This window comes from Papio anubis, chromosome 6 (assembly GCF_008728515.1).
Source record: "Papio anubis isolate 15944 chromosome 6, Panubis1.0, whole genome shotgun sequence".
In the NCBI taxonomy this organism is placed as follows: domain Eukaryota; kingdom Metazoa; phylum Chordata; class Mammalia; order Primates; family Cercopithecidae; genus Papio; species Papio anubis.
Genome location: NC_044981.1, coordinates 12,481,701 through 12,499,508, shown reverse-complemented (window position 1 = coordinate 12,499,508; position 17,808 = coordinate 12,481,701).

Sequence of the window (17,808 nt, the reverse complement as noted above, 5' to 3'; positions counted from 1 at the left end):
TCTGGGTGTGGAGATATGTTATTCTTGCATCTTTACAGTTATTTACTGGTTGTAGCAATAAGACATTCAACGAAGGTACTCATCTCACCCTCTTCTACTTGGATGCTCTCAGTAATGTTTCACAATTGTTGACATAATCAAATATTAAAAATTCTTTTCTCTGAGTCATGTCAACGAGGAATGACATCAATAATCTCTTAGCAAACAAGGAAGCCAATAATCCATTGTTATGATTAAAAAGCTGAAAACCTTGACCATAAAAGAACCTTTGCATTGGCCGGGTGCGGTGGCTCATGCCTGTAATCCCAGCACTTTGGGAGTTTGAGGCGGGTGAATCACAAGGTCAGGAGATTGAGACCATCCTAGCTAACATAGTGAAACCCCGTCTGTACTGAAAAAAACAAAAAAAATAGTGAGTGTGGTGGCATGCGCCTGTGGTCACAGGTACTTGGGAGGCTGAGGCAGGAGAATCACTTGAACCGGGAGGCGGAAGTTGCAGTGAGCTGAGATCGTGCCACTGCACTACAGCCTAGGGGACAGAGTAAGACTCCATCTCAAAAAAAAAAAAAAGAAAGAGACTTTGCATTATAACCTAAAGAATCTCTCAATGTCCATATTTCCATATCACCATGTGCTCAGACAGTGTGTTTTGAGAGATTTATGTCTTAAATGGCCTGCTGGCTTTCTGACCTGACTTTCCTGTCCTTTTCAGAGCTGTTGAAGAGGATAAACTTTAAAATGAAACACACATATCTCCTTAATTATGTTTGCTATTACAACACGACTTGTGAAAACTTTGGGGAAGTATATTGTAATAGACCAGCTAGCTATTGTACTTGAAGTATATAATTTGTAATTAGCAAATATGTTCTGAACTAACTGAGTAAACCACTTCTTTGCATATTCAAAGAAAGAATCCCTTTTAAGGCAACTGAGTGCTAGCTTCCATCGAAGATCTGGTTGAGGGGAGCCTGGAGGTCTCAGGATCTCTCATGAGGTCTCATGCTGGAGGCATGAAGGTCTCAAGACTGTAAACAGTCACTGGCAACTCTTCAACTGATTTTCCTTCAACCTCCAAGCATCTGACCTTTATTATGAACATTCATTCATAGCATTGTCTCAATATTGGAATGCCCCATCATTCTTCACCAATATCTCTGCTTACATCTTGTGCTTCCAGTGAACAGAAAGCATGCACAAGAAAATGCACACAGGGCCAGGCGCGGTGGCTCACGCCTGTAATCCCAGCACTTTGGGAGGCCGAGGCGGGTGGATCACCTGAGGTCAGGAGTTCGATACCAGCCTGACCAACACGGAGAAACCCCGTCTCTACTAAAAATACAAAAAAATTAGCCAGGCATGGTGGCTCATGCCTGTAATCTCAGCTGCTTGGGAGGCTGAGGCAGAAGAATCACTTGAACCTGGGCGACAGAGGTTGCGGTGAGCCAAGATTTTGCCATTGCACTCCAGCCTGGGCAACAAGAGCGAAACGCAGTCTGAAAAAAAAAAGAAAGAAAGAAAATTCACACGGGGCAATGTTTCCTCATTCCTTGCACTGCACACTCTGGCACATCTTTCCATTGTTTCATCTACTCTTGGAGAGCATCTGAACTGCAGTAGTCTTAGGAGGCCACTAGAAATTGGCTCCAACTGCTTAGTAACTAGTTAGGCTTTGCTATGCCTCACATTCAGTCTAGAATGTTCTTGGGGCAGAGAGGTCCCATTGAATGAGCAAGCCTGAAATGGCCACATTGTTAGCAACAAATTCTCTGCCAATTTGTCATTTTTTACCATTTACTGGAGTCATGACAAATGTATCTGAGTCTCCCCCACCAGAAATAGAAGCTGCAATGTGAGTCACCCAGCCAAGCCTGTGCAATAGACATTAATTTATATGTCTTAAACAGTATTTGCCACATGCCTTCAAAAAAAATCCACTATTCAGTTCTTATCTGGAAAACTACAGAAATAGAAGTTTTGTTTCCTGTTATTGCAGGGCTTGTGGAGTTAGAGAAATGCTCTTGATTTCCTTTCATAAAGTTTTCTTTCTGAAACAATCAGGACTGTAGTAAACACTGACCCAAAAAAGAGGGTTCATTTCATGAATTTCCAGTAATGCCCGTGCTCAGAGTATTGTTTTTGTCATAACAGATATGAAAGTTTAATGATTAATGTCACAGAGAAATTTCATTTGTTTCGATTGCTGATACATTCACCAAAGATTTCCCATATCCAGGGGGCTGCTATGTTACAAGGGAAGTAACTGGGCAGAGTCACAGGTTCTGATCCCACTCACTCCAAGCTGAAATTAATCAGTTTAGAAATGACATAACTAAATTTTATTGCAATGGGAGGTTAATCCTCAGGTACAAACTTCTGACAATCTTAAACACTGAGGAATTGCAGTCTTTCCCTGCTATTTTTCATCTTGGTAGGGATTATGACCTCTGTGTCATTCTATGATTTCTTCAGAATTCAGTCTGAGCTTTCTCTTTTGGTCTCTTGAGTCTCTAAAAAAGTCCTATTAATCCTAATCCAAGGCTCAGGCCCCGGGTTATATTTTAGGCCTAATTTGCTCTTAGTGTCTCTTAGTTGACTTGGCAGGGTTTCATGGTTCTACTAGATTTCAAATCTGTTGAGTAGCTGCAAAGGTTAAACCTCTATCTTGACTGACACCGTCTGGATTTCAAGCTTCCTCAGTTCCAATTACTCTTCTTCTTCTGCCCAGGCTTAATGCTGAGATTTTTTATGAGTGCTTCAACAAAGCCCTGCCCCTCTGCATTCAGCTAGTTTCCAGTTCTCCTGAGAGCCAGTCTATGTCTTTCTCCATGGTTTCACCAAAATCTCTTCTTTTACTTTTAACGTTGCTTCCGTGGTCATATTTGCATCCAAATGTGACTTTCTTACACTGTGGTTAATATGTGCCAGCAATGCAGCTCAAAGGATGAGAAAACATTAAAGACAACAGCCATTTTACTGGGGAAAAAAATCCTGTAAATTTCTTCCCTTCAGTTCTCATGTTTACAGTGTGGAACACTCCTTCCACTGCTAACATTCTAATTTTCATATTACAATTAGCTTGTCCTGTCCAGAGCTGCTGATATTCTGAAGCCAATAAAGTCCCTCCCTCTTACTCTTGCTCATCTTACACCTCATTTCTAGAATCTTGGGCCCTGACCTTCTTCCAGGGAGCCCCTGTCTTGATAACCGACTCAGTAATACAGTGTTTCTGGGAGTAGGGTCTTCCCTTGACCTCATGAAAACTGCCTGAACACTGCCAAGCCCACAACATGGGTCTGGGTCCTTTTCACGGTCGCACATCCCAGGCACAACACCCTGATGGCCAGGCTGGAACTCTCTCCCCTAACATCGTTCCCTCTTGCAGAAGTGCACCGCCAGCCGGCTAGGACTCCTTCCCATCACCTATGGCCGTCTCTGCCACTTGGGCTTACCCAGGGACATGTTCAGTCTTCAGAGGCGGACTCTCTGCCTTCAGTCTGAGTGCCAACTGAGTCCTGATTTGTAAAAGTTCTTTCTTGGCTATGCTATTTACGTACAGAATGTGACATTAGCCAAATTCCTTTACCTCCTGCATCTTGGTTTTCCCTTCTGTATAAAATGCAGGCTGTGCCGAGTGCTGAAAGGTCTCTGTTAGGGATGATGATTCAGATGTGTGTAAGTTCTACCAGAATCTGTGGCCTGGAACCAAGGTCATGCCTTTATAGAGACAGGAATTTATATCTCCAAGTACAAAGGCACAGTGGCATAAAATTCTCCCACTGATGAGCCATGGCCCCACAGCTTCCATCATTAAACTCTCTGGAGTGAGGCTATGGTACCCAAAAATTCATCTTCAGCAAAGGCTGCTTTGGATAAAACATTAAATGATCTCTGGCTAATTTAGGACATTTCAGTGAGTTTTAAAAACACAGTGTAATTTTTTTAATTTAAGAGAGTTTCTTGTAATATGAAACTAAACTCTTTTCAAATATTTTGGTATTAAAATATCTTCTCTTTTATAACATGTTCATGGTATTAAATAGTAGTTTTGTTGTGGCTTTTTAAGGACCTTAACTTGGCAAAATAAAATGGTTAAAAACTCTACATTTTTTTCCTTAATCTTTCCTCTTTTTTCTTCCTCTCTCCCCTTTACTTCCTCAACATCTCTGAAGCCAGCACAAGTACCCTGATCCCCTCCTCCTCCTGTCTCTTGTTGTTGTTGTTGTTGTTGTTGTTGTTGTTCTTCTTCTTCTTCTTTCTTCTCCTCCTCCTCCTCCTTCTTCTTCTTCTTCCTCTTCTTCTTTTCTCTCTCTCTCTCTCTCTCTCTCTCTCTCTCTCCTCCACCCCCTGCCCTTTCTTTCTGTCTCCTGTACAAATTGCAAAGTTTGGAAACCATAAGATTCTTCTTAAAATGTCAACAGTATCCTACCTTGTCACAAATAATGCTCATTTTCGTTGATATTAGTCATCAATTTCCCTGAAGGTCTTTAGGGTTTAAAGCGTAGGGTAGGTCATTTTGGGAGGGAGCGAAGGGTAGAATGTTCATGCCATTGCTTAGCTGTGGGACATCAGGGTCAAATGGCTTGGGAATTTTAAGTGCTCTCATGAACAGTGTTAGAAAGGGAAAGAAAACAGGACCACAGAAACAAGAGATAAAAACCCCAAACCCAAATATAACTGAGTCCACAGTCTCACTCAGGACCAGATCACCCAGTAAAAGTGCAGTGAAATTGCTTGAAATGGAGTGTGTTTAAAATCCAATCCACAGCTCCACTTTCCAATTGACATTAAGATTTCTGCAAGCTTCCTGTGGGATGCTCTACTTCTTAGAGCACCAAGACACCCTGGGTCTCTTTCAATTAATGCCTCATCAAAGTGTTTCCACATATGCAGAGGACATACGTTTTCTTGTGTGTCTGATAGATATTGCCTTAGAAAACAAACTCTTCCTGAATCTTCAATGATACTTTTCAGTCCAAGTAATCCGTAAGTCCCCATCTTTGTCCAACACCCCACTAGCCTGAGGAATGGACACTTGATTCAATTCTGACCATCCAGCTTGCTGGCCACTAAGATTGATTTAGGTATGGGCATATGGTTCAGGCCAACCTAATCAGAGCCCTCTCTTGGCCCTCGCCAGAGCTATTGGAAGAGATGGTCCTTTCTTTGAGATCATTCACATTCTTTTTCTGTTTGCTCTTGTTATTTTGGCTTAATCTGGGTTGATTTAGGGTGTCTGTCATTTGCATCCAAAAGTCTCCAGGAATATACAGTATTTAGTATGACAGCCTTTCCTGTGAGGGCCCTCTTGCCTTAGGGCAGTCGATCTGAGGTCCCTGGGATCTCCTGGAGCATTCTTGACCAGGTTGCTTCTGTCTGCATCTTCAGCATACTAACCTTCTTGAAACCCCATCAGTAAAGAGACTGGGGAATGAAGTGGAAAGAAAGAAACAGCTCTCTTTCCAGGGACCCTTTCCATCTCTGTTGGCATCTGGTTTAACTTGGAAGGAGGGCCTTGCTAGGCCAGTATCTCAGAGGACATGTTAAAAAATCGGCCCTATGGAACCCTCATGACAAAGACTCAGAATGGACTGTTAAGTTTTTCTTCTGCTTCTCTCTGGAATTATTTCTATTTCACTAAGAACTGACAGCTGAGCTATTTTCTTCTCCCTAAGTGCCAAATCCTCCACTGAAATGTGCCAAGCCAGCTCACTGGACATTTCTCTCAGAAGACCAAGAAGTCATCATGGGAGAAAAGACCCTGTTCTAACAGAATTGAAAGCTGGAGCAGGGCTTTTCCCACTGACTGTTTTCTTTCAGTAAACAGAGAGGAGGGCTGTAGACCACAGATGATTTCCCTGCTCGGGAGCTGGAAGACATTGCCGTTGCCTGCCTGAAAGCATTTTGGTGGATCTTTCTTGGCTGTTTCATCCTTGGAAAAAGTAAGTTTTAACCACAATAAAATTTATTCCCACATCAAGGATTTCTTGAAAGCTTTTTCCAAGGAAGAAAAAAAAAGACAACAAGCAGAGAAAGGAACAAACGAAAAACACCCTGTAGGAAAAGGTGAACCATAGGACCTAACAGCTTGAATATTTTGTCTTGATGTCAACCCCCAACATATGGTAATTTTCAATGACTGCCAGATGAAATGATGAACTTGGAGGTAGAAGGAAAGTTGTTTATTCATGTTAGCAATGGGTAGAAATCTGTTTAATGAAAATGTTTAAAGAAGGGCATTGGTTGTTTCAGCAATGAAAAAACTTCACTTGGGTAGGAAAGCTACCATAATCCTGAAATCTAAAGCACAAACACTAAAGCACAATCAAAATTAAACTTTACAATAAAATGTATAGATATATTTCTGAAGAAACTTAGTATTCTATTCACTCATACAAAGAAACTTTTGCTTGTATCTAAAATTATTTAGGATCTGGCCAACAATGTCATGATAAGGAGAAGTTAGGAAGATAAAAATGAAAAAAAAAAGTAGAATTCTTAACAGTATGGCAAAGAGAGTGTTTTAAAATTAATATTAGGAAATGTACTATCTAAAATTTAAAAGCATAAAAGCATAATCCTTAAAATATCATACTGATTCACTCTGCTGCTAATAATTTCCAACATATATATATTCATCATAGTAATGAATTTAAAGTAATAGTTGTAGATCTGGATTAATTTGGACTCAGGTATATTTTTCACTGGATCTCCCAGGGCCAACTTTAACCTTCTGAATTGCATCCTAAGTAAATAGGACCAAAACTGAAATAGCACACCTGAGCCTTGACAATCCAAACCTTCCTAGTAAAAGTTTGGCTTTAGTATGTACATAGCTTTGTTTCCCAGGGTTCAGTTTCAACAGTATAGCCAATATCTTGCCAATCTTCTTCCTTCCAGACAAATTTTCATGAAGCTTGTTTACAGTGAGAAGATTGCTTTCTGCTGCAACTCCTAAAAAAGAGAGTGATGATGACAGGGTTGTATCTTCTCATCATCAAGCCACCACCCGGAGAGGAGAAAATAGTGAATCCAGACATCATGCTTCCCTCTGCAGAATTCTCCCTGCATTGCGTTTTTTAAAAATCTGGGAATCAGTAACCATTCCTCTCCCCAACATCCGTCCTCTTTAAACAACAACTACGATTCAAGCTAACAATCTGTAAAGATGAAAATAGGAGGTTATTGAGGATTGATACCAAAAAATATTTTTTTCTTTCAGCTCTCAGAGGAGAGATGTATGTGGTCTCCCTGCTTGTTTAACTACTTTCTCCCTTTTGCCATGGAATTTGCAATGTCTTTATGAAATCTAGACTTTTTTTTCAATTGTAAATATTGTTATGCATCTGGATCTTCAAATGTTGCTGCCCTTGACTGACCCACACACACCAGTGTTCTGCCTCTGGCTATGAAAGCTCTTCTACTTATGCCAAAGCCAAGAATGCAAGTAGAGAAATAGGAAAGAAGAATCCGAAAGCCTCGTGTTTCCCCCAGGATTGCTGACAGATTTTTTGTTTGTTCATTTGGTACGTATATGCAGATGTAGTTGTCTTTAACTTTATCATGCATTTCCATCGTTATTACAGTGTTGGGTGAGAGAACCTGTTTATGTTACCTGCGACATTATGAGAAATACAGATGTAGGGAAATAAACGTATTTGGTTTAGTTTCACAAAGCAAATTTACCATGGCACATCCCTCAGCTAAACCTGTTTTCAGACTCCTCAAGTTCTTTTTTTCTGTTTTCTTTTTTTCTGTCTGTTCATCAAGAACAGACTCATGTGCCTCTTTAGGCTTGGGATTTGTAGTGGAATTTGATGAGGAAAGAAAGTTGATATAATTATGCATGGTTATCAAAATTACAGTCAATGAAATCTTTCAAGTAAGTGGGTAGTTAATTGAGATCTAAAAGGGATTTGGGCTTTCTGGCTTCACTGGCCAGTTTGCAGTCACCTGAGTGAACAGAAAACTGCTTGTTTTCTGGAATATCTTCATGGTTGTGAAAATTGATAATGTATCACTGTCAGGTATGATTTTGTTTCCTGTCCAAAGAGGAAAGGTCATCCTCCTCCTTCTTATTAAATTTTAAAAAATAAATAACCACAGCAGTATCTCAACAGACTCAATGTGTTTATTTTACACTACAAGAATGTGAAATAATTGGACAGTATGTCACAGGGGAAAAAACTAGGAGAGCAGCTTGCTGGGTTTAATAAATTAACTTTGGCTCTATTTGCTGAAAAGATGATTATTGACAGTTGCATATCTTGTTTACGAGCACACACCTTAAGCTTGATCAGGAAAAAAGGGAAAATACTCAAAATTCTTGCTGATGAAAGAGCTTTTCCCGGCTTAGGGCAATTGCTTCAAAGAAAAAGTACAAAGGTTTGAACTTCCCACCCATGTGTTATTGGACAGGGAAAAAGGAAACATTTCATAGAGATAAGCTACCGTTTTGAATATTGAAGGAATTTAAAAGCAAAAATATCAGTATTGACACAATTACAGATACCGGTCTACTTTAGAAAACATGTACCACTTTTTTTCTTTGTGGCTTAAAGAAAAAATTAACTTCGTGAATACCAACCACCTACATGCATTAAATATAAGACAGGAAAACTTCTCTCTGCTCTTATCAAAAGTTAAGAATATTTTCTTTTAAATGCAACTTACCTTTTAAGATGAGTGAGTCTGAGTAAGTCAGGAAATGTTAAGAGGTAACTTTAAAAGAAACTTAACCATGGAATCTCTTATAGGTGACTCACCTGTGATGGAAGTTAATTACCATTATTAATTATAATTATTATTTTAAGTCTATGTTTTGAGGAGCTTCCAGAACTTTCTAACTCTGACAGCACCTGTCAGTAGGGAGGTAATGGGAAGGAGCATGTACCCACGGTACAAAATGCTTCTGCTGCTTAAGTCACAAAGTCACAGAGGAAACCGGAAGTAGACCCACAACTTCTCCTCAAGAAGCATGCACTTCAGCGGTGAATATAGAGTTAGTCACCGAAGAGAGGTGAGGTCAGCAAACGACAGCAGATACAGGAATCCTCCAGATACCAGACCTATTACCCAGAAGGTGCTTTTCTGCCAAAAATATCAGCTTGTAGATTGCTTATCTGAAATGAGAGCTGCTGCCCGTAGGTGACATATGGCTTGAGGACCAAACTGGAAAGTGAAACCACTGTTTTAAGACAGAGAGCCCAAAAACCCACATGAGACGCTCTCCTCAGAGGAAGAAGTTTCTTGATTTCAGTCCAAATCCATAAAACACATGAGAATCTTTAATATGTTCTTATCCAAGTCAGTCATTATTGATCATCACCTGTAGTTCTAACTGCTGTACAATACCATCTATTGCTTTTATATCTGAAGTTCTGCACATCTAACAAATTTTTTCCATTAAAAGACGGCTGTCATTGGAAGCATTATATAATTTGTGAAGCACTTTCACCAAAATAAACCTGTTCCTTTCTCAACAGTCCATAAAAATCAATTGACACGAAGTTAGAGTAGGGAATAGGTCTAGACCTAAGACCTGAAACTTTGGCCCCTTCCAAAAAAAAGTCACATAGCCCAATGACACAATAAGAAGAACAACAAAAACTGTAACAGTAATAAAAGCTGCCACCTGGTACTTAGACCAGAGAAAGAAATTTCCTACAAACCTTACAAGCAAAATCTCATTTTACAGAGGTGGAAAGTGTTGTTCACATACTTGTGTAGCTCTCCTAAGGTCTTGAATCCTAAAAAATAGCAAAGCTCAGAGAGTAAATCAGGTCATCTGTATCTAATTTGTTCCTCTTTTCACTGCATAGACTGTCAGCTAGTGGAACTTGACATTTTCAGAGAAGAGGAATTTTCATAATTCTTGTCTGGCTATAAAAGGTTGAGAGAACATACTACCAAGTTAGTATATTCCTCTTGGAGCATGTATTGATATTTCGTTATTACTATTACTTTTAAAAATAGCTCTTCATTTGGTTCTATACTCTGGTGCAATTAAGGTAAACAATACACTATGAGTAGTGTGAACGCTCATGAATACAAAGGAAGTGCACAATTTTACGCACTTTAAGATGAGATGTGGTAAAGAGATCTAGATTTTAAAGACCATGAAAGCTAAAGCTATAACTATGCAAAATGGTATTTCATTAGCAAATTAAAAGTTCTGCAGCTCATTAACATCTTTGTTGATAGGTAGGCACGAAATCAGGAACTTAGGGTGCTGATTAATTTACACACTTGTCATAAGAGCATGTAACCTTCTCCCACCATTGTAAGACAGGCAAGAATAAACTATAAGACAGTGGCTGATACTGTGTCCCATCCCTCTTCTTAGGAACTATCCTAAGTAACCTTTGAAACAGCTTGTCCTGTGGGGGCCCGTCTGTGCCTGGGCATTCAGAATCACCTTTGTCTCTTCACTTCACTTTCCTTCATGTTTTGTTGTTCTGTTCAGTCTTCATGTCAATGTCTTCAGGATTCTTACTTTTTCCCCCATCACCCCTGTTGTTACAAACAACAGTATATAATCAGCTCTCACTCAGATGATCAAAATCTCACATAGCCTGACTTTCTTCATCCCTCTTTGAAATACATTCTGAAGATAACTGCTAAAATAATTTTAATCAAATATAATTCACATCTTATTAGAAGCCAGCTCCAAGGATCCCAATAACTCCCCATCACATGTAAGATGAAAACTAAGTTCTAGATTGTAAGCTGGTCACTTCCTGACATCTTCTCAGTATTTGCTTCCCTTGCTGTCCTTGTGCTTTTTTCCAATAAAGCTTCCTTCAACAGACTCACTCATGAAGCTCCGGTCCAAGTTTCTAATAAGGAATAAAAGGTCACCAATTAGAGCTTTGTATGCCTCACTCTCTCTCCCCACCCCTCACTGGGGAAGATGCAGCTATCAGTTTTCTGCATGTCACACCATTCTCAACAAATCTACGACTTATTCTCTTTCACCGTCTTCAGAATCCCACCCTGTTCACCCTTTGTTACAATTTGAGTTACTGTTTTTTGGTTTTTTTTTTTTTCCAGCTGCCAGGGTTTTGAAGCCTCCATGGCTTTAATAGAACATATGTTCATCATCATCAATTATTTCATGGTTGTTTCTTCCCTAAAACGAATTCTATGCATGGTAGAAACTCAATAACTATCTTTTGATATAATTCATAGAAAATGGAAAGCACAGTAAAATCTCATCATTTGGATAACTAGGGTAAAGGCCAATCTGAATTAAAAGCTTAAATTGTAAAATACAGCCATTGCTTTCAAGGACTTCCAGAACGGATTAAATAGGCCTATGGGACAATGTCAAATGGCAATCGCTAGGATTTCTATTTTGGTGTAAAGGTTAAAAGGTACTTGGGAGGCTGAGATAGGAAGACCACCTGAGCCCAGGAGTTCAAGGCTGTGTTGAGCCATGATCATGCTATTGCGCTTCAGCCTGGGTGACAAAGTGAGACTCTGTAATAAATAAATAAATAAATAAAGTAAAGGGATTCACAATTGGAATGTTAGTTGGAATTAACTCTGGCATTTTAAAGCCCTGGAAGTATTTATTATGATATCTTGTTTATTCTGTTTACTTCTTTGGTAAATTTTTTCTTCCTAGATGGAGCGAAGTTAATTGCAAGCAATCTCTTTCTAAATAATCACAAGTGTCAGTGGGGTGGAATAGAATCATGAGGTTTCATTATCCAGGTCAGAAAGAGTACAAAGAAATGTCTTCTACTGGACAAAACATCCACTTGCCATAATAGAATTCATAATAGCCCTGATTGATTTTAATGGCTGGACAAGTTTCTTCTGCCTCCGACAACTAGTGAAATTACTTCATTAATTTTTATGGCCTATAAAGAATTAATCTACAGACCTGACACCCAAAGGTGTTTGCTGCTGTATGCAAAGGGATCCACATTTATAAGCTGCTTCTCCGATTGTCCTTAAAACACATACTGCATTGTCTACCTCTTTACTTTTGCTTTAATCTGGAACACATCTGCTGCCATCTTGTTTTCATATCCAGTGTCTCTATGCAACTCTCAAAAAATAAATCAATTTTACTTTTTCCTTGAAACTTTCTATGATCTTCCCAGTCTCAAGTTCCAGCTCTCCTTCTGGAAGGTTTACAGTCCTAACCCTTGAGTTCTCAGCATTTACCTGCCTCCTGGTTATATTTTCTTGCACACACAAATAAATGCTTTCCAAATGATTGTTAGGTCCTTCCTGAGGAAGGAGAACTGCTTTGCTTTCTTTTTCTAGAGTCACTGATTCATTCAATAGAAAACTTTTTTCCATGGCCTAGATTCATATAGTAAAAGAAGATGAAATATCTCTGTGGTTGCCTCAAGGACTTCACGGCCCATTTTAGAGCCGAGTAAATCGAGGTTCAGAAAGATTAAGTTGACTGTGATTGTGCAAATCTAAATGGGAGAGACCTGAGTGTGAAAATGCGGCACTACTTGTTTTTATCGAAACTTTCTGTCTTCCTTATCACCTTTACAACAGTTTTAACCTTATAGCTCTGAGTCACTGCTTTTCCACCTCTGAATATCTTTATTCTTCTGTCTCGGTATTAGTTATTACAGCTGCTATAACAAAGCACCTCAGACTGGGTGGTTTAAGCAACAAAAATTTATTTCTTCACATTTCTGGCTGGAAGTTCGAGAGCCAGGTATCAGTGGGATTCTTTTCTTCTGAGATCTCTCTGGTCTCTGGGGTCTCTTGTGGATGCCATCTTCTCCCTGTGTCCTCACATGGTCTTTTCTGTGTGTCTCTGTGTCCTAGTCTCCTCTTCTTATAAGGACAACATTCATATTGGATTAGGGCCCACCCTCATGACCTCATTTTAACTTAATTACTTCCATAAAGATCCTGTCACCAAATATGGTCACATTAGAGCCTCGACATATGAGTTTGGTGGGGGGTGGGGGAGTGGAAATTCCACCCATAACAGTCTCCTTTAAATTTATTTTTCTTCCCTTTACTCTGTGGTGGAGGTTTTCCAGAACTACCCTTTACTCTGTGGTGGAGGCTTTCTGGAACTACTAAAATAAATGTAAACTACACATATTGTGCCCCAAGTCAATTCAATATCTGAGGCCAACTTTCCCCAATAGGTTAATTTTTCTGAAGACAAAAACAGATTCTTCAGATCCTAATAGAAATAGCAGTACTGTTATAGCTTTGAAATGTTCTCTGACATTTTAATGTCTACTGAGGTTCCACCCACTCTCTTTTTATATAATCTTTGATCCCTAGGAGCTGTGCCGCTACAATTTTTAGCACAGAGTGGACCCCAAAATGGAACCAAGTCACATGGAGTTTTGTTCAGAGCTAAGCCTTTGCTGGGATGTCTGGCAGTTGCAAAGACATGTCAGAAAATGTCTGTTGGGTTACCTCAGTCTCCACTCAATCAGGCAGGGAAACAGAACATCTGGAGCAATTACATGGAAGCACACTCCACCCCAGAGACTGTCTTTTCTACTCAAGAGCTTTCCAACCAAATTGCATTACAAATAGGCTTCACCCACAGGTGATGGGGGGCGAGTTTTGTGCACCAACACCTAGATGCAACGCCATGGCTCTCTGAGTTTGAATAACAGACCGTAGCGCAGTTGGACTGTGCATACTTTTATTTTTCACCCCATATAATCTCAAATCTCAAAAGACATGTGTGACTGATACACTTTCCTTTCACCTTAATTATCCATTATAACTTAGGGCATAGGTCTGTCTCGTTCTATCCAGTTGGCCTGTGTGACAGCTAAATATCATAAGATTAAAAAAGAGGGAGACACATTGATCCAAACCACATTAGGTTGTCTGAAAGAGGAAGGAAATCGGGGCTGACTAAAATGTACATCACAGGGGCTCGACAGAATCCCATGGGCACTGGCTCAGCCTCGGGATTATTCTCCAAGTCCTTTCACTTAATTTTCAATCAGATTATTGAATTTCTGGTAAAGTGATAATAAAAAGATGAAAGTATGGGTATCATCCACCTATATAATCATTTAATCTAGCTATTCATTCAACAAATAACTACTGAGTGTTTGCCATGTGCCTGACACTGTGCTCACAGAGTTTCTGTTGATGTAAATATTTTTATTTTTTATTTTTGAGATGGAGTCTTGCTCTGTCACCCAGGCTGGAGTGCAGTGGCGTGAACTCTGCTCACTGCAACCTCTGCCTCCTGGGTTCAAGCGATTCTCCTGCCTCAGCTTCCCTCAGCTGCACAGGTGTGCACCACCACGCCTAGCTAATTCTTGTATTTTTAGTAGAGACGGGGTTTCACCATGTTGGCCAGACTGATTTTGAATTCCTGACCTCAAATGATCCACCCACCTTGGCCTTCCAAAGTCTGGGATTACAGGCGTGAGCCACCGCGCCTGGCTGTGATGTAAATATTTTTAAATTTGCCAAGGCCTAGGCTTTACTCTGATCTGAAACAATAAAGTAAAAAAATGCCATTTTTGAGATAGTAATAACAAACACTTGCAGAGTGCTTCCTATGTACCAGGTACTGTTCCAAACATGCTACACGTATGAACTCATGTAGTAAACATAACTGCCCTCTAGGGTAAAAATTACTATTAACTCCACTTATGGTTGGGGAAACTGAGGCATAGGCAAGTGAAGTAAGCTGCCCATGGTCACACTGCTGATCAGTTAAAGGGATGATTTGGACCTAAACAGTTTGGCTCTGGGGTCAATGCTTTTATTCTTTGTCAGGGAAAAACATCCTATTTACAAACCTTCAGGCACTTCGATGCCAAAATGTAATTTTATTGATTTGTTTATTCATTTATTTATACGTGGTCACTAGGTTAGGGGAAAAGTATAAGGGATAGCTTTCTAGCACATTCAAGTTATAGTATATAAGAATACACAGGTCAATATTAACAACAGCATGGATTACCAAAAGATATTGTCTAAGCATCTAAAAATGCCAAAATCCAAAAAGATACATATTTATCTCAATAAATAAATAGAACAGAATACACTCAGTTTACTTTCAACAGGCTAGGTTTTAAAGTTCTATCAAATACTGTAGGTTGGAAGCACAACCCACTGAAGCTTTTGCTATCTGAATAAATTTTGTATATCTAAGATTTATCGGGTTATTATCTTTCCTGGCTTGGGATTTGGAAATCATGAGTAAGAAAAATGAAAAAGATAAGAACATGCATTTTAGTAAGCAAGTATTTCTAGCTGTAAAAAGACAAAAACAACAACGACAAAACACTAGTCAATTGGTATTTATCTATCATTGAAAAAACCTTCATTGAACCAATTCCTTTTCTTTCCATCCCACATTTTTGGGGTACCCTTTAACATCAGTGAACTTTAGAGACAACCTCCTACCAACCAGCTGTGTCTCACAAGCGGCCAATGCTCAGCTCAAGAGCTTCTTTCTCGACAAAGGAGAGCAAACAACCTTCCTTCTGAGTATTCGCTTATTTTGGTATCTCTCTGTTTAAATCAACACTTTAAAAAGAGAAATTTTATCTATTTTTCTTCTAAATCTTGTAATTGAATGTATTTTGCAAAGGCCTCCAACTGGTTTTCTACTTGATTTCCAACTTAATAACCTCAATTCAAATATTAATTTGTCACTTTAGAAAAAAGGGGCATTTCTTTAAATTATTTATATAATAACATTTTATTTATATTGTTATTATCATTATATGATTATATTTATGAAAGTATTAACTGGGAAGGGAATCCTGCATCATGTGAATTACGACTACACATTTGAAAGGCAAATTCATACTCCAATGTTACTTTGGGGGGACCTATTGTATTTAATTTATATTATTTGACATGACGTGGACATTTGCCTAACAAAAATATGGGTGAATGAGAACAACTCATAATGCAGATCTCATGTTCTGCACATTTTGTGAACAGAGGTATTGGCTGCCTTTGGGACAATTGTTTCAACAACGTTTTATAGCAAATGGTCTTTTAAGACAGAGATGGTGCTTCCTTCTGGAGCACAGAGCAAACATGTTTACTGCTCATTCTAGAAGGTTCTGGTTACCTATCCTGGTTTACTTTCTTGTAATGCAACCCTCTGTGTGTACAGATGTCACTTAGCTCTCTTTGCACTGCACTGTGGCAATTAGGACTTTTGGATCTGGTATGGGAGAATTCTGATACTCTGCCTACTGTTTTTGCTGTGAGTCAGAAAGTTCTTTGTCTCTGAACCAAGAGTCTTGTGTCTTCTGCCAATCTATGATTTGGGTGCTTGTCCCTTCCAAACCTCAGGTTGAAATTTAATCCCCAACATTGAAGGTGGGACCTAATGGGAGGTATTTCAGTTTTGGTGGTGGGTGCTAGATGAACGGGTGAATAAACAGGAAGGGCCCTGGGGAGACAGAGGGTGAATGAATTCTCACTCTTTTTGTTCCCCTGACAGCTGGTTGTTGAAAAGAACCTGGTACCTCCCCACCCCTTTCTTCCTCTTTCACCAAGTGATTTCTGCACATACTGGCCCTGCCTCATCTTCCACTATGAGTGGTAGCAGCCTGAGGTCTCACCAGATGCAGTTGCCCAATCTTGAACTTTCCAGTCCTCAGAATCGTGAGCCAAATAAAGCTTTTCTCTTTGTAAATTACCCAGCCTCAGGTATTTATAGCAACACAAAATGGACTAACACAGCCAGCATCCATGAAACTGTGGCAGGCTCAATTGTTAGCTTGCAAGGTGAAATTTCATACTCTTCTTCACAGTTTTCAACACACGGAAGACATAAAATCATATCATTTTGAAGAAGTGCTCTTAATAATGAACCAAGCATAAACATTTCCTCTGAGATCTTATTTATAGGTGCAATCTATTATTTGATCTGAAATCATATTTCAGAGAAGAATGAATATGTCAATTTAGCAACTGACTTTTCATCCCCAAAGCAGTACTGAAATATCCCTGAAAACACAGTTATTTCTGGAGGTAACAGAGGGAAGCAGAGGATGACACCACTTATAAAAGTTCTTTCTTACATATTGGCTTTAATATTCTTATGATAAATTTTCCAAAAGCAAGTGACATATCAGCCACAATTCCAGACATCTTCAAGCTTGTGGAAGTTGCAAGCAACAGGCGAAGCCTACCTGCCCATCTTTTTCCAGGTTTCTGATCTTTGTATTAACATAAGTATGATTTGGACCAAATGTCAAAAGATAAAAAAGAAAAACAAAGGTGGAGTTTGAAGGACTTATTTAAACAGGTGAAATCATTTCTTCATCTGGTGATTTTTTTTTTTTTTTTTTGAGATGGAGTTTTACTCTTGTTGCCCAGGCTGGAGTGCAATGGTGTGATCTCAGCTCACTGCAACTCTGCCTCCTGGGTTCAAGCAATTCTCCTGCCTCAGCCTCCTGAGTAACTGGAACTACAGTACTCACCACCATGCCTGGATAATTGTTTGTATTTTTAGTAGAGACAAGGTTTCACCATGTTGGCCAGGTTGGTCTCAAACTCCTGACCTCAGGCTGGCCTTGGCCTCCCAAAGTGCTAGTATTACAGGCGTGAGCCATCTGATCTCTTGATTAAATGCATACTGTTATGTGCAACAGTTAATGATTAAGAGTGGCATGTATTAACTAAATCTCTGCTTTATAACCTGCCTTGCTCACACTGCAATCAACCTGTTAACCTTTGTCTTACTTGGCCAGCAAGAGAGGGTGGCCATAGTCAGCACAGTGTCTGAGGTCACTTGGAAAGTTCCACTTTATTTTTTATTTTGTTTTACAGACAGGTCTCACCCAGGCTGGAATGCAATGGTGT